Source organism: Triturus cristatus, chromosome 11, assembly GCF_964204655.1.
Source record: "Triturus cristatus chromosome 11, aTriCri1.1, whole genome shotgun sequence".
Classification (NCBI taxonomy): domain Eukaryota; kingdom Metazoa; phylum Chordata; class Amphibia; order Caudata; family Salamandridae; genus Triturus; species Triturus cristatus.
In genome coordinates this window covers 925514962-925537232 of record NC_140594.1, presented here as the reverse complement: position 1 = coordinate 925537232, position 22271 = coordinate 925514962, and positions in this window count along the sequence as shown.

The following is a 22271-nucleotide window of genomic DNA, read 5'->3' as shown; positions in this document are numbered from 1 at the left end:
ACTATAGCCACGGATATTTAAAATATAAAATGTGTATTGTGCTCCCCCGGGGGCAGATCGACACGTTTTTTGGCCTTTCTGCCCCGGCAGAAAACCCCACTAGACACCAGGGACTAATTTTAAATTTAAAATGCAAGCGACCCTTTGGGTACGGGTCGCTTCCCGGGGGCATTTTTTTTATATGTATAACGGCCTGTTTTTTTGGCCTTTCTGCCCCCTGGGGGGAGGGCAAAAAACCCCACTAGGCACCAGGGATTTTACTTTGTGTGTAAGAGAAACGACATGGTTGCTTCCAAGGGGGTTATATTTGCTAAACGTTTTTTCTGCCCCTCCTGGGGAAAGATCTGACCCTTTTTTTTGGCCTTTCTGCCCGAGGCGGGTGGGGGGAGGCAGAAAACCCTACTAGGCACCAGGGATTTATTTATTTTGGAAAGGGGGGCACATTTCTGTCTGCTGTTTTCTGCCCCGCCTGGGGGACAGATCGGCCTGGCAGACAACCTCACCCGATCCCTTGGGCAAGATCACCCCCCATTTTTCTCAGCCTTATTTGAAGGCCCATCTGGCAGATTGACTATTTGGGTAGTGACATAGCGTGTTATAATGTTAATTGTTTTATTTCTTGTGAATTGCAATTGTAATGCTTTATTTCTCCCTTTTTGTTCTAGTTCAAGGCTTTTGCTCTTTAGACCATTCCAGATTGTGGTTTTGTTAGTGGTGGTTCTGCTGTTTGTGTAGTTGCATGTGTTTAGTAAGAGACATTTTTTGTACATTGTAAATGAGTTTCCTTTCTCTGCATGAATGTGCTTTTTGCAAATGGTGTAATAATAGCAGTATGTTGGTCTTCTGTTTTCTGAGTGTTACAGCAAACAAATGATGGACGGAATGCTGACAATTCAAACATTCTCCCCCAGTCAAAAGATCTGGGTTAAATCCATCATTTTTTTCCTTAACTGAGGGTGAATGTTTGAGTTGTTCCACATTCTGTCTATCCCTTGCTCACTGTGCCACTGAATTCAAGCTAGCCTGGCTGGAGAAGGGTGACATACCCTGAAATTGGTCCCAGGATGCTTGTTTCTGGTCCAGAGAGGACCTGACCTGGCAGTTCGGTCTGGACTGTTCCCATGGGGCAAAGGGTCAAGACTGATTTGCATATGGCTGGGTCCACACTGGGGTGGCGTAGTGGGCAATAGAAAGATGGATTTAACCCAGATCTTTTGACTAGGGGAGAATGTTTGCATTGTCAGCATTCCGTCCATCATTTGTTTGCTGTAACATCTGTTTTTTGAGTGTCAAAAACTTTTTGCATTTGTGCTCGTTGTGTATTTTGTTGTCTTGTGAGTAATTGGGTTTGTTTTTTTCTTTCTAGTGGGATATCAGTGTTTTTTCTGTCTCTCTGCAGAGTAGGTGCTGGTGTGTGTAGCTGTCTCTTCCAAGTGAATCGTAGAGTTTTTGAGTATATAGATCTTTGTCATAAAGGTACACTTTTTTTACTTACTTATTTTGCACAGTGTTGGTTGTTGTTGACTTGTTTGTGCAGTCTCCTTTCTTTGTAAGGATAATGGCTAGCTGCAGGATTAATGCTCAGCAGGTTGTTGTTATGCTTTGTGAGTCTTCTTCTGACCATGGTTCAGAGACTGACTCTGCATCTGAAGCAGAGGAGAGAGGGGAAGATTCAGCCAGTGAGTTTTCTCTCCACATGGAATCATCAGATGATGAAGCTACTCGCAGTGTGGATGAAGTGCCTGTTTTAGAGGAGGACATTGATGTGTCGATAGTGCAGCAAGAGGCATCTGGGCTGCAGCCTGGGGCTGCAAGGCTTCCAGTTGGAAGTGATGACCTCTGGGTTGCCCCAGGCATGGTGCAGCCGGCATTGCCAGACTTTACTGGTGTTCCAGGGTGTAGAGAGAATACAGAAACATTTTTGCCGATACATTTTTGTCAGTTGTTTATGGACGATGTATTTTTGACAGAGATTGTTGAGCAGACTAATTTGTATGCCAAACAGTTTTTGAGGGACAACAGTGCCAGCCGTAGGCCCCACTCTAGAGCTACCCAGTGGACTCCCACAAATCTGGAAGAGATGAAGAAGTTGTTGGGTTTAACTTTTTTGATGGGCTTGCTAAGAAAGCCATCAATGTCTTCATATTGGTCTACTAGTCCCTTGATGGCAACGGCTATATTTCTGTCAGTCATGAGTCGTGATAGGTATTTGCTTCTGCTTTGGATGCTGCATTTTATCGATAATGGTTTAGCGTTGCCATGTGATCACCCTGAGTGTGACCGTCTTTTTAAGATTCGGCCTGTCCTTGATCACATTGTAGATCGATTTTATGAGATCTATGCTCCAGGGAAAGAAATAGCAGTGGATGAGTCTTCGGTCTTGTTCAAGGGCTGCTTGGTTTTTACGCAATACATTCCTAGTAAGAGGGCACGCTATGGAATTAAGCTGTATATGTTGTGTGACAGTAGGACTGGATATGTCTCTAATTTCAGGGTGAACACCGGTAAGGAATCCAGGATTAACCACCCTGGTTGTCCGTCCACTTTTGGAGTGACTAAGAAAACTGTGTGGGAACTTGATAGAGGACTTTTTAACAAAGGTCACCATTTATATGTAGATAACTTCTACACTGGTGTGCGGTTGTTCAGGGAATTGGCCAAAGTGGACACTGTTGCCTGTCGCGGCCCAGTACCCGCGACAGGCAAGGGCCCAAAACTTTTGTGATAGGCAATTTTGAAGTTGCCTCACAACGTTTTGTGATAGGCAGTTTTGATGTTGCCTCAATACGTTTTGGGCCCTTGCCTGTCACGGGTACTTGGGCCTCCCACACGAGTGAGGAACCATTTGTATCGGGAGACCTGGGGGAACACTGGGTGGTAGGATATTTGTGTCAGCCCGGTGATGCAACAACTTTTCCACACAAAAATGTGTGGAAAAGGTGTTTTTTTCAGCTAAATTTGAGGTTTGCAGGGGATTCTGGATAAGAAAACTTTGGGGGATCCATACAAGCCACACCTCCCTGGAATCCCCTGGGTGTCTAGGTTCCAGAAATGTGTGGATGTGGTAGGTTTCCCTGGCTGGCTGTTGAGTACGAGGCCAAAAACCCAGGTGACTCCCCTTACTAAACCAGGTCATTTTGTGATAGGCAATTTTGATGTCGTCTGAATATATTTTGGGCCCTTGCCTGTCACGGGTACTTGGTTCTCCCACACAAGTGAGGCATAATTTTTGGGGGAGACCTGGGGGAACACTGGGTGGTAGGATATGTGTGTCAGCCCGGTGATGCCACAACCTTTCCACACAAAAATGTGTGGAAAAGGTGTTTTTTTAGCTAAATTTGAGGTTTGCAGGGGATTCTGGGTAAGAAAACTTTGGGGGATCCACGCAAGCCATACCTCCCTGGAATTCCCTGGGAGTCTAGGTTCCAGAAATGTGTGGATGTGGTAGGTTTCCCTGGCTGGCTGTTGAGTACGAGGCCAAAAACCCAGGTGACTCCCCTTACTAAACCAGGTCATTTTGTGATAGGCAATTTTGATGTCGTCTGAATATATTTTGGGCCCTTGCCTGTTGCAGGAACTTGGGCCTCCCACACGAGTAAGGTATCATTTTTAACGGGAGACCTGGAGAAACACTGGGTGGTAGGATATTTGTGTCAGCCCGGTGATTCCACAACTTTTCCACACAAAAATGTGTGGAAAAAGTGTTTTTTTCAGCTAAATTTGAGGTTTGCAGGGGATTCTGGGTAAGAAAAGTTTGGGGCATCCCCGCAAGCTTACCTCCCTAGAATTCCCTGGGTGTCTAGGTTTCAGAAATGTGTGGATGTGGTAGGTTTCCCTGGCTGGCCGCTGAGTACGAGGCCAAAAACCTAGGTGACCCCCCTTACTAAACCAGGTCATTTTGTGATATGCAATTTTGATGTCGCCTGAATATATTTTGGGCCCTTGCCTGTTGCAGGTACTTGGGCCTCCCACATGAGTAAGGCACCATTTTTAACGAGAGACCTGGAGAAACACTGGGTGGTAGGATATTTGTGTCAGCCCGGTGATGCCACAACTTTTCGACACAAAAATGTGTGGAAAAGGTGTTTTTTTCAGCGAAATTTGAGGTTTGCAGGGGATTCTGGGTAAGAAAAGTTTGGGGGATCCCCGCAAGCCATACCTCCCTGGAATTCCCTGGGTGTCTAGGTTTCAGAAATGTGTGGATGTGGTAGGTTTCCCTGGCTGGCAGCCGAGTACGAGGCCAAAAACCCAGGTGACCCCCCCTTACAAAACCAGGTAATTTTTGGATAGGCAATTTTGATGTCGCCTGAATATATTTTGGGCCCTTGCCTGTTGCAGGAACTTGGGCCTCCCACACGAGTGAGGCACCATTTTTATTGGGAAACCTGGGGGAACAATGGGTGGTAGGATATTTGTGTCAGACCGGTGATGCCACAACCTTTCCACACAAAATTGTGTGAAAAAGGTGTTTTTTCAGCTAAATTTGAGGTTTGCAGGGGATTCTGGGTAAGAAAACTTTGGGGGAGCCACGCAAGCCATACCTCCCTGGAATCCCACGGGTGTCTAGTTTTCAGAAATGTGTAGGTTTTGTATGTTTCCCTAGCTGACCGCCGAGCACGTGGCCAAAAACCCAGGTGACCCCCCCTTACAAAACCAGGTAATTTTTGGATAGGCAATATTGATGTCGCCGCAATACGTTTTGGGCCCTTGCCTGCCGCAGGAACTTGGGCCTCCTACACGAGTGAGGCACCATTTGTATCGGGAGACCTGGAGAAACACTGGGTGGTAGGATACTTGTGTCAGTCCGGTGATGTCACAACTTTTCCACACAAAAATGTGTGGAAAAGGTGTTTTTTTCAGCTAAATTTGAGGTTTGCAGGGGATTCTGGGTAAGAAAACTTTGGGGTATCCACGCAAGCCATACCTCCCTGGAATCCCACGGGTGTCTAGTTTTCAGAAATGTGTGGATTTGGTAGGTTTTCCTATCTGGCTGCCGAGCACGTGGCCAAAAACCCAGGTGACCCCCCTTGCAAAACCAGTTCATTTTGTGATAGGCAATTTTGATGTCGCCTCAATAAGTTTTGGGCCCTTGCCTGTCGTGGGTACTTGGGCCTCCCACACGAGTGAGGCACCATTTTTATCGGGAAACCTGGGGGAACAATGGGTGGTAGGATATTTGTGTCAGACCGGTGATGCCACAACCTTTCCACACAAAATTGTGTGAAAAAGGTGTTTTTTCAGCTAAATTTGAGGTTTGCAGGGGATTCTGGGTAAGAAAACTTTGGGGGAGCCACGCAAGCCATACCTCCCTGGAATCCCACGGGTGTCTAGTTTTCAGAAATGTGTAGGTTTTGTATGTTTCCCTAGCTGACCGCCGAGCACGTGGCCAAAAACCCAGGTGACCCCCCCTTACAAAATCAGGTAATTTTTGGATAGGCAATATTGATGTCGCCGCAATACGTTTTGGGCCCTTGCCTGTCGCAGGAACTTGGGCCTCCTACACGAGTGAGGCACCATTTGTATCGGGAGACCTGGAGAAACACTGGGTGGTAGGATACTTGTGTCAGTCCGGTGATATCACAACTTTTCCACACAAAAATGTGTGGAAAAGGTGTTTTTTTCAGCTAAATTTGAGGTTTTCAGGGGATTCTGGGTAAGAAAACTTTGGGGTATCCACGCAAGCCATACCTCCCTGGAATCCCACGGGTGTCTAGTTTTCAGAAATGTGTAGATTTGGTAGGTTTTCCTAGCTGGCTGCCGAGCACGTGGCCAAAAACCCAGGTGACCCCCCTTGCAAAACCAGTTCATTTTGTGATAGGCAATTTTGATGTCGCCTCAATAAGTTTTGGGCCCTTGCCTGTCGTGGGTACTTGGGCCTCCCACACGAGTGAGGCACCATTTTTATCGGGACACCTGGGGGAACACTGGGTGGTAGGAAATTTGTCTCAGCCTGGTGATGCCACAACTTTTCCACACAAAAATGTGTGGAAAAGGTTTTTTTTTCAGCTAAATTTGAGGTTTGCAGGGGATTCTGGGTAAGAAAACTTGGGGGGATCCACGCAAGCCATACCTCCCTGGAATCCCCCAGGTGTCTAGTTTTCATAAATGTGCGGGTTTGGTAGGTTTGCCCCAGCAAAACCGGACCCCTCTGAAAAAAACGGCCTCCACACCATTCGTCCTACCGGGGGATTGCCCGGTGCCCGCAATCACCAGTCTGGCCCTGGCTAGGTTTCAAAAACTACAGCTAGGCACTTTGCAAAAAAGGGTCATCTTTCGTGGTGTGTCCACATTGCGTTTTGTGCCTTTTCCTGTTGTGAGCACAAGGGCTACCCACACAAGTGAGGTACCATTTTTATTGGGAGACTTATGGTAACACAGATTTGTAGAGCAACTGTTATTACCTATTGACTTTTAATGCATTTTTGCCTTCCAAATGAAAGACAATCTGTAAAAAGAAGTCATTTTGAAAAATGACCTATAATTCTCATGCTAGTATGGGTACTCCCAATTTCGGAAAATGTGCAAATATCTACTGTTTCTAAACTCTACATTTTGTTCCCATTTCAGAAATACATAGGTGTCTTTCATACCGATTTTTCCATGTATACATTTTCCCAAAATAATTGCTATATACCCAGTGCATAATAAAAAAACATTGCAAGACGCTGCTCAGTTATTGGCTCTGGCTTCGTCGGGTTCTTGGTGAACCTACAAGTCCTATATATCCCCACAACCAGAAAGGTCCAGCAAATGTAACAGTATATTGCTTTCAAACATCTGTCATAATTAGAATAAGTTGCAGATGAAAACGTTGACACAAATGGCTGTTTTTTTTAACCAATTTTCAATTTATCCTATATTTAACTGTTAGTTTCTATGAAGAAACCTTGAAGGATCTACACAAATGACCCCTTGCTGAATTCAGACTGTTGTCTACTTTTCTGAAATGTATAGCTTTCCAGGATCTATTAGTGTGTTCATACTCATTTCTACCATTAACTGGAAGGAGTTTGAAAGCACAAAAAAGCAGAAATAGGGTATGTCCCAGAAAAATGCCAAAACTGTGTAAATAATTTTGGTTTTCTGACAAAAGTCTGCTTGTCCCTGAAAGCTGGGAAGATGGTGATGTCAGCACCGCAACCCCTTTTTTGATACCATTTGCAGGGAAAAAACAGACACTTTCATCTAGAACCCTTTTTTCCCATTTCCCCCCCCCAAAAAAAAAATGTAGCTGTATTTTGGCAAATTTCTGGGTCCCCTCCAGGTAAATCCGCAAACCCTGGTTACCTTTAGAATCCCCGTGATGTTGAAAAAAAAGGACGCACATTTAGCGAGGATACCTTATGTGGTCAAAAAGTTACGGGGGCCTAAGCGTGAATTGCCCCAAATAGACAAAAAAAGGCTTAGCTGGGGGGGGGGGGGAGGCCTAGCAGCGAAGGGGTTAAATCAATCTCCCAACATAAATGAGATAGATTAACAAAAGCACCAGAGGATGAGGAACTTTAGAGGGTAGCTGATACCGATTGAAAGTATAACTGAAGTAGACTCAGAGCTCAGTAATTACTACATGACAGTGCAAGGTGTATTCCCGCTTTATTCAAGTGGATGAATACCACTGAAACTGACCAAAAGGTTTAAACATGATAGCGTGGATTTGAACTCTCTACCCAGCCACCTCCAAAAACCTGGAGGGATACCGGGAACCTGGCGACCCCCCAAGCTGGAACACCCCAGATGAGTTGGATGAGTACATCTGAATCTCTTGGTTTACCATTGAATGTTTCTTGTTTTATGACTCTTTCTTTGTGCTTGGGAATGCTGAAGTGGGAGGGGGGTTTAAGAGTGGTATGTTTGCAAGTTTCATGTGTATTGCTCGCACCGTTCACCATTAGACACAGTGTAAGTCATGACCCATGCACCCAAGCACATCAGGTATATATTGGCACTACCGATGGCTCAGACTGGGGGTTAATTACATCCGATCATTTGGAAAATGCATGGGCTCAATAACCCCCGGAAAACTATACTTGTCCTCCGATATTTGAACCTCCATAATATTCCCATTGCTTTGTTGCAAGAAACACACCTGACAGGACACATGGTTAGTACTATTGGCTCTAAATGAACAGTATATCACTTAGCTTCCTCTTAATTCATGTATGCTAGAAGGGTATTGCTATTGGCCAAATGCGGGAGTCCCAATTATGCTTATGAATTCCTTGGTAGATGACCAGGGGAGAATGTCAATAGCTCAGGGAAAATATATGGCATTCCCTTACATTAGTTAATACATATGCCCCAAATGCTGACGACCCTGACTTTTTCATTTCCACCTGGTGACACATACTCTCCTTCGCTCCTGCTAATACATTAAAGGGAATGGATTTAAATACATGTTTAGGTTCTAGAGTAGAAAGGTCTGTGGCTGTGGACTGGCACAGGAAACTGGTGGCACAGATTGTCTGTGATAGGATGGAAGAATATGGGTTGGTGGATATATGGCCCCTTCATTACCTGACACAGCAAGAGGGCACATTTGTGTCATCAGTACATGGAACATGGTATGGCTAGACTACTGGCTCATTTCCACAGTGATTTGCCTGTGAGTGAACAAATTAAAACATATGCCCAAAACATTATCTGATCACGCCCCAGTATTAGTGAGGCAAACACTGCCTAGTATAACCCCTTCTCCCTTCACATGGCGATTTCGTATGACAGCGCTATTAGACACAGTATTTCAAGATGGTATTCGGAAGTTAGTCATAGAATTCTTTGAGTATAATACTGGATCCATGACAGGAAAAGATGTATTGTGGGAGGCCTTTAAGGCCACTGTACAAGAGGTCTGTATTAGCACCCAAGCAAGGGGTGCTGAAGGCGATCTGTATTCAGTTGCAAAACACTGAGGACATGTTACACTCATTAGAGAGAGATGTTGATCACCACCCAGATGCAAATACCATGGTGTTCATTAGGGAGTACCTGACAGAATTTCGGAAGCTTGTAAGACAAGAATCATGTTTTTTTTTTAATCAATACTGCACATTGCACAACATATGGAGAGGCTGGTAGGCCTGGCTGCAGTTTAAAGGGCAGAGATGCACAGATCCCACTGTGAAAATTGTAGATGCAGAAGCCTACACACACTATTCTACCCTGTTTGTGCTATTGGCCTTCCAACTATTTTAAGTGGAGCTATATAGCACACTCACCTCTGTCACTCTAGATGAAATAGACCACTATTTGGGGAATGTGGCACTGGCCTGGCTGACACCCGGCTAGAGAGAGTATCTTCTCCAACCTGTGACAGTTGAAGATATAAAAGACGCTATGTGCACATTCTCAAATGGAATGGCTCCTGGTTTAGATGGGTATACAGGAGAATTTTATAAAGAATTTTCTGAGCTCCTTGCTATGTATGAGGAAGCCTCTCACACACAAGTCTTACCACCATCTCTGCGAGAGGCCCTGATTGTGGCCTTATTAAAACCTGATAAGGTCAGAGAATGCTGTGAGTCTTATACACTACTCTACTTAATTAATATTAATACGAAAATCATGGACAAGGTGATAGCAATACGCCTCCAACCACTAATCCGGAACGAACCTAATCTTGCTGGATCAGTCAGGATTTGTTCCCACTCGTTCAACCACTCACAACCTGCGTGTCATGTTTGTATTGCTACACTAAGTAACACCGACCCTTTAGGCATTATCGGTCCTGCTAGATGCTGCTAAAGCATTCAACTCTATTGCATGGACTACATGTTTGCTGTCATGAGTGGTATGGGAATGCTGGAGCCGTTTTTTGCGCTGGGTACGCATTCTATATAGCTAGCCGATGGCCAGTGTATAAGTCAATGGTCACGTCTCAGCCGGATTTTATACTGGCATTGGGACGCAACAAGACTTCCCCATCACTGCTTCTATTTGCTCTCACTATCAAGCCATTGGCATGTATCATAGGGCAGGGGCATGCGGATTCTGCTGTACGATTCCGCTTACGACCATTAAGTATATCCCTTTATGCAGATGAGATGGTCTTGTATGTAAGGGATTTCTCTGTGTATCTAACAAATACATTACATGTGTATACTACTCTGGATTATGTATTAACTGGGCAAAATCCATCATCTTTCCACTCACACCAACCACTGAACAGTGCACATGAGAATTCCCGCTGGTCTGAGATACAGATCCTGTTAAGTATCTTGGTGTCTGGATACACAGAGTCCTTGGAAAGGTGCTGAGGGTGAATTATGGGAGGGCAGTCAGCAGATTAGAATACCAAGTCGCCAGTTGGACACCATTCCCGCTTTCTCGGGCTGACATAATTGCTATCATTAAGATGGTGGTCTTACCAAAATGATTATATTTGTAAATATTCCCATCGTCCTGAAAAAAATACGAGCGCTACTGGTCACATTAACATGGGCAGGAAAGAAACCAAGGATAAGTTGGGATATACTCACACTGCCCTATGCAAGTGGGGGATTCAATGCACCAGACTTTCATTTGTGCTATCTCTGTGTGCAGGCGCATTGTGCCCTCTACTGATACACAGCCACAGTTTCACTCCACATGTCATGGTTGAACATGACAACGCCTTCTCGGTCCCACTCACGACTATGTTACAGCAGAAGATGGCGGGGATATCATGCTCTGAGATAAACACATTGCATTCCACAACAGCCTGGCGGAGACTAGCGGGGCGGGCAGGGAAACTCCCATTATATGCTCCTGTATTACACTTACACCACCAACCTGACATATCGGTGATGCAAGAGGACCGGGTGCTTTCGCTGTTAAATATGATGGGTTTGAAAACCTTGAGAGATGAATATCCTGATGGCAGGTTTGAGTCTCTTGAGGAACTCACTACATCGCAAGTGAACACCCCTCTACTGATCTTTATTTATTATCGTCTCCTGGTGGCCATGTGTTATTTTAACCCATACTTCCCAGATGAGCCTCTTACGCTTGCCGCTTAGCAATTCCTATTCATTAGCACAACAGCACAACTCAACACCACCTCATCACTAATCGTTATAATGTTGCACAGACAGACCAGAAACACGTGGACGATAAAGCACTAGAGAGAATGAACACCGTGCTCCCACAGCCCCTGGTACATACACACTGGATATTTTGTTGTATGCAATTGCAAACACTCACCCCCAATTGTAATTTGAGCATCATTCACTTTAAATTCTTCCATCAAATGTACTACACTCCCCTGAAGCTTCACCAATATGGAATAAAAGACACTAAAAAAATGTATGAGATGTGGGCGTGGGGAGGTGGATTTTCTGCTCCTGGCCTGGGCGTGCCCATCGGTGCTGCAATACTGGACACAGGTTACAAAGACGTTAACAAATATGGTATCAGAGCAAGTCATATGTGACCCAGAGTGTGTTTATTGGGATTGCTTAAAGACTTTACATCGCTGAATCGGAGATTCCTATCAGTGAGCCTTCTCTTGGCCTAGCGGAGGGAAGCACTTCATAGGGGTGCCGGGTCAAGCCCACAAAAAAGGCTTGGTTGTCAGATATGGCATGTTGCCAGTCACAATTAGAACTATATGCAGAGGTGCTGCCAAGAACATTGTGGCCTAGAGAAGTTTGGGGCCCCCTAAAGTCATATTTACTGACCGTAGCAGATGAAGAAATTGTTGCAGTCACCACTGCCAGCTCATAATTTAAGTGCTTATCAACTGTGGTTTGCGTGGGACTCCTGTCAATGAAAAATGTATTCAATATGGTGTTATGTGCCGGTAGTGCAGGATTGGGTGATATGACGGTTGTATGAGTTGTCTCTCACCTATGTGTGAGGTATATTGATTATTCTGAAAAATGCAATTAAAAAACTTTCCCATTGAGGGAAGTATCTGGTGGAGGCTATGGCCATGTGCCCTGGAGTAGGAGTGATCATGCATCATTCACCAATGAATTTCAATAAATTGAGAGAAAAGCCAGTGGAATGGTATACGCAGGTTGAGCGCTTTGTGACGATTTCACGGATCTTGTGGGTGGATTTGAATACTTTTTTCAACATTGTGGTACCGAGTGATTTGTGCTCAGAATGTAAAGTCACTATAGAGGTGTAGAAAATAGGCCTCAGCTAGGCCTACCAGTGCAAGGGGTTCACCCTTCTCTGCACAGAGTCCTCAGACTATTAGAAAGAAGTTGGCACAGAAACTGGAATAGAAAATACAGAGTTTAATAAACCTCATGAGGTGGAACCACATTCACCCAGCACCCTGTGGTGCTGAATGAAGGTAGCACACTGAACAGAAGGGCCATGGTCCTTTTATACCCACGCAGGGGCTAAAAGAAGACGGTACAAGTATACTTGAGAGGAGTTATGCACATATATGGTCATATAGAAACTGCACAGTCGACAAGTGGGAGGAGTTAACAGTTTGCTAACACTGGTAAACATATCCTGACAGTTACAGACTACTAGCAGCTGCAAACTCAACTGGGCATGTGCAAAGGTAGAAGATACTAAATATAGTTTGTTTCTAGGCAGATTACAAGAGCAGTCAACACTAAGGGAGGAAAAAGCACATGGTGAGCACATGGCAAACAAAATGGCTGCCAGAAATACAAAATGGATTTCACAAAATGTACAAGATAGCCTCTAAATACCAGATGGATTCTGCTAACGCTAATTTAATCGCATCCAATTTACAACAGAGGGGTCAGAGAAGGAACCTCCGAGAAATCCAATAGTACATGCTTCATCACTGTTAGTGATAAACAAAGTATCAACAGGGGATGACCTTTTTGAAAGGGAAGACACCAGCCAAAGACATTGCTTAGGACAAGGTTGACAGGACAAGCCAAGAGCCCAAAGAGTCAGTGCATGCCTATTATGGAAGATTGTTGCAGGTGTTTAAGTAGTCAACCTTTTGTAGGGAATGTTGGTCCTATGCAAGGAGTATATCAACAGGGAGCTCCTGTGATGCAAGGTGGAAATGAGTTACTGCAAATATGTAGAGGTTGTGGTGTTCCAATTGCCTGTGTGCGGGCAACTTGGAAGAAATCAAATTCTTATCAGTATTGCAATAAGTAGGGTCATTGGATGCGGCAATGTCTTCTAAATCCCACCAGAGTGATGAGTGAGAACCAGGTTCAGAATTCAGGGTTTACATAGCTCTAGAGTAATAACCCTGTACAGTGTTAGAATGTACCAAGAATGCAAAATCTTAATGTGCCTCAAGCTCCAGTGATGAAGGGTCCACAAACCCCGATGCCACAGTAAAATGTAAATGGTCCCAGATTTAATTCAAATCAAGTTCCAAATTTAAATCAGAATTTTTTTAAGAACCAGAATTTGTTTTAGCAATTTTCTATGTTTGAGACGCTTGAGGGCTACGTCTCTGGCCAGTCACAATGATGGTGTCTAAGGGGGGAGGAATATTACGTACTTGGCGCAGTCTTAGAGGTAGACCAGAGAGGTCCCTTCGTAGAAGATGAGGTGAATGGCCACCCTGTATCATTTTTGATCGATACTGGTGCTTCCAATCTAATGTTAGAACAGTGGAAGTTCCAAACCCATGCCTCTCGGGGAAAAGAATCCAAGTTATAGGAGTCGCAAATATGCAAATGACAAACCCCGTAGCAGAAGAAGTACATGTTAAAATAGGCTCCTTTGAGGGGAATCAGCAGTTTGTTGTGTGTGATTCTAGTCCTGTGAGCTTACTAGGGCTATATTTATTGTGCAAGTTAAATTGCACTATTTATACACCTAAAAGAGTAGAGTTGTAAACTCATGATGAGGATGTCACCTTTAAGTTGGCGAGTCAAGGGCCAACCATTGGATTGTAACCTTTAGTGATGAATGAGGACTTACCACCGAACCTCAGGGATATGGTGAAGCCTGAGGTCTAGGTTTTTCAGGAAAATATTGGTCTCTTAAAGGGAGTTGAGCCTGTTTGCATAAAAGTAAAGCCCAATGTTGAGTACCAAAGAATCCCACAGCATAATCTGATACCTGAAACAATTGCTGAGATTACTCCAGTGATTGAGTCAATGATACAACAAGGCATTTTGAAGGAGATAATGATGAGTCCATGTAATTCACCTATTATGGGCTTGCAGAAGCCTAGCAATAAGTACGACATAGTGGAGGATCTGAGAAGGATTAATGGCATTACCATTCCCTATTGTTCCGTGGTACAGTATCCAGCTGTAATTCTGTTTCAAATTCCATGTGAGGCTGAGTGGTTCACTGTCATTGACTTGTGTCAGGCCTTCTTTTCTGTTCCCTTGCATGAAGACCACCAGTACCTCTTTGCATTCCGGTTTCAGAACTATGTTTTAGCATTGTGCAGAATCCCACAAGGGGAAAAAGAAGCTTGAAGCTCTGATCATGCCCAGCAACTAAGTCCTAATTCAGTATATTATCAACCTGTTAGCAGTGTAAGGTACTCAAGATGCTTATAAACAAGGCATCACTGCATTGTTGAACCACTTAGCTGAGAATGGACATAATGTGTTCCTAAGTAAATTGCAGTTAGTAGTGTTATGTCTTGACACCTTGAGAAAGGAGTGAGGAAGGTGTTGCAAGACAGAATCTTGGTGGGTCTTAAAATTATTCCGCCAACCGCCCAGATAGAAGTTAGGATGTTTTGGGGAATGGTGGGCTACTGTCACCAGTGGATGACCAACTTTTCCCTAGTGACCAAGTCATTACAGAGGCTGAATCACAAGGGTGTGTCTGAATCGGTACGATGTGATAACGACTGATTGGTTACCTTCCCAGGGCTGAGAGAAAGTCTCTCTTGTGCCCTGGCACTAGGAATGCCTGATTACAATAAAGCTTTCCCTTTTTTCTGCAGTGAGAGGGAGGGCTGTGCTTCCTCAGTGTTTACACAAATGCACGGAAATGCAAGATGACCTGTGGCTTACTTTTCTGCTACTGTTGATCATGCAGCCACAGGCCTGCCTGGGTGCCATAAAGCCAGTCCTCCGCGCCAGGATACTATACTATTTAGTAGCAGAGCGCGTTACAAAAGCCTCTATAATAATAATAATAATAAAGCCGTGACAACAGCTGGTGTCAGCATAGAAAAGTGTGAAAGTATTGTGATGGGACATCTCCTTACTGTTCTTGAGCCCCATTCAGTTGAAATTCTGTTGATACACTCCTGCACTTAGCACTTTACTAATATTTGCTTGACCAAGTACAAACATATCATACTTGCGGCAAAAATTAACACCCTTAGGAGATGTGCTACTTTGAATCCTGCCACTTTGTTTCCTCTGCTGGAGAATGAAAATGATATGGGGGAGGTTGAGCATGACTGTCTCGATGTCACTGAACTATGCACTAGACCAGATATACAAAATGAACCACTAGTAGAAAATGATTACACATTGTTTGTGGATAGGTCATATCTAAGGGACAATGAAGGAAACCTGAGAGCTGCATACACAGTCTGCACGGTATCTGGGGTAGTCAAAGCCTCCATGGTGCAAGGGGTATTCTCTGCACAAGTGGCTGAATTGATAGCTCTTACTAGAACTTGCTGTGCCTCTGAGCAGCTGAAACTGACTATAGTATGACTTTGATTTTGTTCATGACTTGGGACAGTTATGGTCACAAACAGTATTTATGAGCTTATCTGGATCCCTGATTCACAATGGGGGAGCATGTTTGGAGACTATCTGAAGCACTACAGCTGCCTGCAAAAATCGTAGTTGGAAAGTTTCCCGCTCACCACAGTGATGAGGATTATGTGACAGTGGGCAATTGGTATGCTGATGAACTAGCCTGATACTGTGCTCTTGGGTAAAGAACATTCAATGATAAATACTCAAACGAGTCAGAAGGTGAGATCAACTATAACCTTTTGCTGTGAACAACTGATACCAAGAGATTGCAGAGGGAAGTGTCAGCCACAGAGCAGCAGAGTTGGATCAGAGCAGGATGTGTTAAGAGAGATGATGATATGGGTTTCTGTGGATGGCAGATAAGTGTTGCCAGACAGCAAGTTGCCCACAATGGCAAGATATTTCCATGGACCCGCTCAGATTGGACGGGATGCCATGGCTCAGTTGTTTAAGCAGCATTGGTTTAATCCACAACTTAGATTGGTGAATGAAGAATTGTGTGACCAATGTATTGTGTCAACAGATGACTGTATGGAAAAGAACTCTAGTGACATTTAGTTGTATTGGAAGATCTGGAGGCCATTAAACAGAATGCAGATGGACTTCATTGAAATGCCTGTGTGCAACGGGCTCGGAAATGTCCTGGTGGTTGTGGGAAATTTCTTTTTTTTTTTTTTTTTTTTTATTGATTTTTACAAATTTTTCTTATATTCCATCAATAATACATCATTATCACAGCATTATACAGTATATTGCATTTGAAAAATAACCCTACATACAATATTAGCTCAATTAATATTAACATTACTTTATAACTCATTAAAGATACATTATTGATGTTTTTTGTTCGTTACGTCACAACCATAAGAACCACTACGAAAAATAAATGAGTATATAAGCAGCTATATCAAAGAAATATTTAAACAAACAATCCAACATCCTTAAATTAACACCATTCCCTCCTTCCATATCCTTACAGGCTCCCAGATTTTCAGCCCAAGTTGCCTCTTCTTTTTACCCTTACGTGCATAGATTGTTTTTCCATATTATAAGCAGACAATAAACTTGCCAGCCACTGATGCATGTCCGGAGGTCTTACATCCAGCCAAGCCCTGGCAATCATTAATCTATATACTGCCATTGCTATAAACAAAAATTCCCGATGTGGCACCGATGGGTCTGTACTAACCCCAAGTAGCACTAAGGTTGGTGAGAGCGCAACTCGGATACCTAAGTGTGTAGTTAAAAACATTTCCAAATCCCGTTTTAATGTATATAACTGAGGACAAGATGCGAATATATGAATAATATCTGCTCCAACGGAATTGCAACTTGGGCAGCTCGTCCCACTGGTACCTCCCCATTGTACAATTCTAGCAGGAGTATAATACAAAGCATATATTGTTTTGTAATGCTGGGCCTGAAGTGGGGCTGAACACAAAACGGTATATCCGAGAGCCAATGATTCCTGAAAAAATCCCGACTCAATGGATAGCTTCTCCATCCATTTATTATCAAACTTAAAGATATCATCTATTTTAGTTTCTGCTAATGTTGCATAAAAACCTCGTATTGTACAGCCCTGCCCCCTACTTCTTTTGTCCAATATTACATTATTCCCAAACCCAGCGGGCCCCCCTTTCTTAGTGTTCAGAAAACTCCTAATTTGAAGATATTTGAAAAAATTTCTAGCATCCAGCTGGTACTTAGTTCTTAGGTCCGCAAACTGCACTACTCCCTCTTGACCCATCATGTCCCCTATCTGCTCTATCCCTTTGCTCGCCCATTCTACCATAACATTATCCGCAAAAATCATTTCCGGGAACGATTTATTCCGATATAGTCGAGTATATCTGTTAAGCCTCCCCATACCAAATTTTTTTCTAAATGCAGTCCAGATCTTAATAGCTGCACTAACTGTCTTAAACCTAGTCCTCTTGTAATATGAGAAATCAATACAATTCAAAAAACAATTTTCAACTTCTTCGCCAAAAACCACTGCATATATATCCATGGAGCTGTTAATGTCCCAACAATCGTGTGCCCCCCCCAATTAGACCCTGCATATACTGTAACGCTGCGGCCCAATAGTACAATCTAAAGTCCGGTGCACCCCACCCCCCCCCTTTCTCTAGAAAGAGAAATAAATGTATAAGCCCTACGTGTTTTCCCCTGAGCCCAAATAAATCTATTCAAAATTAACTCTAATGCATGAAACCACCTAGCCTCAAAAAACAAAGGTATAGATCTAAAAAAATAAAGACATTTCGGCAATATTAACATTTTAATTACATTGGAGCACCCAACCAAAGATAAATGAAGATTGTTCATTCGTTCCAGTTCTACTCGTACAGTTGCTATGAGAGGGGTCATATTCTGCTCTACCACATTCTCCACCTCTGCAGAAAGCTGGACACCAAGATACACTGCCGATTTAACAACTCGGTTGTCGATACAGTGCGTATACTTATTTTTAACAATCTGTGTCTTAGTACTGTTGATTTTATATCCTGACAGCTGTCCAAAACGAAGAGCTTCACAATCCACCTCCCTAATGGCCTCCGATGGATTAGATGTTATAATGGCTACATCATCCGCGTACGCCAGTATTTTGCACGCTCTTCCATTAATCATAACTGCAGGTATCTTAGCGTTAGCCTCTAGGTTACGTAAATATGGGTCGATAAAGAGGGCAAATAATAATGGGGACGACGGGCACCCCTGTCTAGTCCCTCTGCTTATCCTGAATGTTGAGGAGTACCCTCTATTAACCCTGATCCTAGCTATAGGGTTCCTATATAATGTCTGAATTGCTCATATGTATCCCTCCCCTATATCAAACCATCTCATAATTGCCCAGAGGTAATCCCAGGAAACCCTATCAAACGCCTTCTCTGCGTCTAAAAATAAGGCTGCCATAGGGTTTCCCAGGACTTCCGTTGCATCAAATAATGTAACCAACCGCCTAATATGGTGGGTGGTGCCTTTCCCCGGAATAAATCCATGCTGTGATGAACTAACCATACTCTCAATGACTCTACCCAGTCTTTTAGCCAGAATTTTAGAAAATATCTTGACGTCTGCGTTTATTAACGTGATAGGTCTATAAGATCCGGGGAGTATCGAGGACTTTCCTTTCTTCAGGATTACTACAATATCTGCTCCCCCCCATGAATTAGGAATTGATTCCCCTATCTGTGCTAAACTCAAAATATTAAAAAAGTCCTGGATAAGAATATCTTGAAATACTTTATAGAACTCAAGTGGGATCTGGTCGGGACCAGACGCTTTGCCTGAAGGAAGACTATTCAGTGCTGTTTCGACTTCTTCCAACTGTAATGGTAAGTCTAAAGCCGTTTTCTCTTCCTGCGGGAGTTTGGGTGGAGCTATATTTCTAGTATACCCTTCAACATCATTTAAATGAGTTCCACCCTCTTGGGAATACAAATCAGAATAAAATTGCCTAAAGACTTCTCTAATGGTATCAGATTCTGAAATCAGATTACCCTGTCCATCTATAACCTCCTTAATATCTGCCGCAGCTGTTTTCTGTCTTGTACGGACAGCTAGTATGTGCCCCACTCTCTCAATTAATTCATAGGAATTCTCTTTTCTTGTTAAATAACTAACTGCTGCTTTTGTAGCAATACTCTCCATGGTTTCAGTTTTGATCAGCATAATTTTAAGCAAAAGATCCTCTAGAGGTAGTTTTAATCGAATTCCCTGTACTAGTTCGTTCTCCATCTTCCCCAGCTCCTTAATCAGATCATCTAATCTGGTCTTATCCAACTTACGTTTATAGCCAGTATAACTGAGAGTCTCCCCCCTGATACCTGCTTTAAATGCATCCCATACCATTCCTGGGGATGCTGTTCCTCTATTCATTGCCCAAAAGCTCTTAATCCATGTGCTCATATGTTCTCTATATCCTTCGTCTTTTAATACTGCTCTCTCGAATGTCCACTGTGACATTTTCCTTTGAGTCTGCCCTAGATTCACTACTAGGATCAGGGGATTATGATCTGAAATGATCCTAGGTTGCTTTTCCATCAGTAATCCTGTAGTAAGAGAGCTAGAGATTAAAAAATAATCGAGTCTAACCGTAACTTGGTGTGGTGCGGAGAAAAAGGTGCTACCTTCCCTGTGGGGATACAGCTTAACCCATGGATCAATTAGAGAAATATGGTGTACCATAGCAGACAAGGCCCTGTACGTCTTCTTCTTTCTACCAGTATATTTCCCCCCTTCTTGTGCAAATGAGCTACATGGATCATGTTTATTAAAATCACCACAGCATATTATGGGTTCTGACCAGTGAGCCAACTCAGTATCTAAAAATTGAAAAACCTCTGGATCATCCTCAGTGGAGCCATATAGTGTAACTACCGTGCACTTTTCTCCCTTATATATTATTTCCACCAGTACCCATCTCACCCATTGATCCTCTTTTTTTCTATTTACAACAACGTCCCTGTCCTTAGCTAGGATTGCGACTCCCCTTCTCTTTGTCCCCTGTTTTGAAGACGCCAGCAGATGAAAACCCAGTTGCTCCAGAAGATATCCCTTTCCTCCCTCAATATGTGTTTCTTGAAGACACAAGATATCTACCCAAAGTGTTTTAATTAAAGCAGCCACTCTCAATCTTTTGTTGACATCATTTAGCCCACATATATTAATTGATGCAATTCTACACGACATTAAGACACATCAAGTGTACCCCTACTTAAAAAAAACCCCAATACTTTGCGATAACTAAAATAAACATTGAGAAGTATTAACGAATATGCGATATGATACATGCTGTGAAAAATGCTGTGAAAAATGCGTAACTTACGAAACCAGCCGCCCCCCCCTCCCCCCCTTGACCCTCCCTTCCTTGCTCGAGCCCCCCTTAACAAACTTATTACATAAGCCCTTATATTCTCTCCCTCCAACCCTTCAGCAACCCCCAGTAGTCTAATGTTATTCTGGCGCTGCCGATTTTCATAGTCTTCCAGTTTCCATCTTATGTCTTCTGACATCTTCTCATGCGAATCCTTGAAGGTCTGCCAACGAGAAACGTCATCCTCTAGCCTAGCTGTACGCTCCTCCACATGTGATACTCTATCCGCCATTTCCTCATATAATTTATTCATTTTTCTCATGGAACTCTGTATCTTTTTTGTCGCCACCTTAGCTCTTCGACTTTCAGTTCTAGCCTCTACTTGCATCTGGATAAGAGTCTCGTACAGTAGACCCAATGAGGGTGTTGTAGTGGAAGCACCCTGGTTCACTACCTCTTTGACTCGCCTCTCAGCCTCTTCCTCCTGATATAATGAGGCCGTTGCAGAGTAATCCCAGCAAAGTTTGGGATCGGAGGATTGAAGTTGAGGGCTGTTTGAAGAATCTATTTTAGCTCGCCTTTTAATTCTCTGGGGTTTTGCATGGCCTGGTGGTGCTTTCTGAATGGAGGATTTAGCTGCGGAATCAGAATCAGAGCCCGAGACAGAGCTTACATCTTGACTTCCGTCACCCAGCTCACTAGAGAGATCTGATTCTGATTCTGAGTCCTCATTCACAGAAAAAAAGCACTCCCCGTCAGGTGTTGCAGGGACCACCTTTTCAGGAATACCCGCCATATTAATTATTTTCCTTGTAGTTGCTACGCCTCCAATTTTTGCGACCCCAGTCAGTGTCCCCCCATCATTTCTTCCTGTAACCACCTGTGGCGGCGTTTTTTGTGCCATCTTACTTGGTCCTTGTCTTTGTACTCCATCAGAGGATTCGCTCCGTAGCTCTGCGTCCAGCTCCTCACCCGAACAGGCTGTATCTGCCTCTGCATCCGCCTCCGCATCCCCCTGCTTGTTCTGCCTCTGCCGCTGCTTCCGGCTCGACTCGGAGTCTATCGGCCCGCTGCTCTCTGTGGTGTGATCGGCGCCAGTAGGTCCACGGGTTCTGGGACCTTCACCGCAAATGACTCTTTGACCGAGGGCTGTCTGAGAGTCGGGTCCTTTCCCACCACATTTCCCTTTGAGGCGACAATCTCCTGGCCACCGCTGATACTGCTGATACCGCCATTATCGAGCCCTGCTTCTGCCGATTTCAAGCCCTTACGATGCAACGATGCCGTTCGGCCGGCAAACATCGAAGACTCCCTGTCTTTCTCCTTCGCAAGGTTTTCTTTAATATCCATTGCTGGCGGCTGTGTTCGTTTAGTCGTCACGGCATCTCTCACGGGCTTTGATGCTTTGGGAGGCATAATTCTATTGAAATTTCCCAGAGGGTTTTTGCATCGATAGGAAAACAATCTACTGCCGAGTAGTGCTCTTGTCTTGGTGATCCACCGGAGCGCTAAAATCTCAACATTCAGGTAGGAGAGGCTTATTTTGCTATTCATCCCAACATTCTTCTAGGTTACTCTGTATTTTTCTCCGATTGTAGGCAAGTTTGAGGAGGGTGGTTTGAAGCGACTGTGTCCTGCAATCAGTCAGCGGCCATCTTGCCCCCTGCAATCAGTCAGCGGCCATCTTGCCCCCAGTTGTGGGAAATTTCTTGCGTTGGGTTGAAGCCCACCTGTACAGAAGAAGTGACAGTCTCACAGTAGTTAAATTGTTGTTGAGGGAGATCATACCAAGGTTCAGTTTCCCAACTTCACTGGAGTCAGACTGA